This window comes from Amblyomma americanum, chromosome 8, assembly GCF_052857255.1.
Source record: "Amblyomma americanum isolate KBUSLIRL-KWMA chromosome 8, ASM5285725v1, whole genome shotgun sequence".
In the NCBI taxonomy this organism is placed as follows: domain Eukaryota; kingdom Metazoa; phylum Arthropoda; class Arachnida; order Ixodida; family Ixodidae; genus Amblyomma; species Amblyomma americanum.
Genome location: NC_135504.1, coordinates 157,384,771 through 157,386,817, shown reverse-complemented (window position 1 = coordinate 157,386,817; position 2,047 = coordinate 157,384,771).

The following is a 2,047-nucleotide window of genomic DNA, read 5'->3' as shown; positions in this document are numbered from 1 at the left end:
AATTTCCGTGCCACTTCTCTGGCGAAATCATCCGGAGACAAGTTAGCTGCGGAACATGTGGTGCTGGATGCGTCGGGGCGACGGTGACCGTGTTCCATTGCATGGAAAGTTCACTAGAAAGATGGATTCGACGACTTCGCAGAAAACTGCTCGCACCACGCATGCCACTACCTTTGTGATAGATTGCGTTAGTATTTGCGAGCCTTGGCAGTAATATAGTTCCGTCTTATACGTGCCTGTGCAGATGTGGGATCCCGTGACGCTAATATCTCGGCCTGTTGGCGAGCAGCCCAAAAGTTTAGCAGACCGATATCCGGAACCGGTTGATCGATGTCTGCCCAGGTGCAGGTGGTAGTCCTATTTAACGCGCATTGTATGCGGTCAACAAGCGATGGTAACGACTCTGCAGGGAGATCCTGGAGAATAGCACGGAAACAATCCAAGTTGACCACCGTGCAATTGCGGCGTAACCGGCGAGCACGTGATGGATGGACACCAATGATTATAGGGTGGTGGTCACTGCCCCAACAGTCAGGCTCAAGGTGCCACGAAGGAGTGCCGGCACCAGACTACCAAGTCAGATCAGGAGCATAGGTGGCACTGTGACTATGACGCATCGCCCGCGTTGCTGAACTGGCGTGATTTAGAAGAGTAAACAACGCATCCGCGAAAGCATACCGCACAGGCCTGCCGCGGGGGCTCGAAGTAGGGTGCCCCCAGTCTGGGTGTGGGGCCTTGAAGTCACCTCCGACTAAAGTCGAACAACCGAGGAATCTCCTACGCGCAGTCAATAACTAGCCCAGATTAATACGGGAGGGAGCGCCACCCGCTGATCTTACGTAGAAGGATAACACCACAAAAGTTGTCTTCGGTAGTTTTACAGCAACTGCAACTACCTCCTGATACGAGGTGCACCAAGTTTCCAGAGAAAGGCATACATGAGGCAAACGCGTGTTAACATACACCGCCGCCTTTCCCGGAGGGGAAGCAGGGTGCACACGATTATCGTTCATCGAATGCGACGCTTAACTACTGAAGCCCGGAATTGCTGGCAAGGCACTGGTCTCCTGCAGGAACATCGCCCACACCTTTGAGCTTGTGCAAGCGAAGACGGGTTTGGAGCTCTCCCACTTTAGTGGAGAGGCCTCTACAGTTCCACTGGAGCACACCGGAAAAGCCGGAAGACGCCATCTTCGGTTAGTAGTCCAAGCACTGCAAGAGAACAGATGTTAGGTTGATAACTGGCTAACAATTAAGCGGAGCAGGGTTGCTGTAGAGTTATCTGGCAATGTAGCAGGTACTCTGCGAGCAGCGGTGAAAGGAGCTAGTGGGCGGGGCATGCTCGGTGCTGATTCATCATTTCTAGTGGCGGTGCCAGATCCCGCTGCAGGTCTACGGCGCGCAAGCAGTCCTCCACGTTGTTGTGGGAGCCTTGACACATCTCCAAAAGGCGTGCGATTTGGTCATCAACTGCTGCCATGTCATCGTTGGGAGGTTCCGGGATGCTTTGCTGTTTTGTAGCCTGCTGATGGCGGCGGTCCTTACACACTTTATCGCTATAAGTCTTCTGGGTAGCAATTTCATGCGTGTGCAGCACGGAAGTTGGTGCCACTCGTCATCATCCGACTGGAGAGCTGCAAACCGGTTGGAGGTATGCACAAGGGGTCTATTCACATTCTCCGTCATTTGCTTAGAGTACCCACGATGAATCTCTTTTGTTGCCTTCTGCTTTGTGGGGCAAGTGGGCGATGTGACGTCGTGGTCGCCAGTTTTGCAGAGGCAGCATCTGTATGCCGCTGTGCCTTCCGGCGCCGGTTGCACTTGATTTGTGAAAGGGCAGGATCTACGCATATGGCCAGGTCTTAAGCAACTGTAGCAATAGATGGCGGTTGGTTTGTATGGCTGAGGCCGTAAAATGTACTAAAATGTAGGCCGTAAATAGTAGTATACAAGCAGGCCGGCGGTTTTGGTGGGCCTTGAAGGATGACGATGCATTAGCACCCTTTTCTCATATAACGTGCTTGAATCACTTGGTGAGTAGGACAAT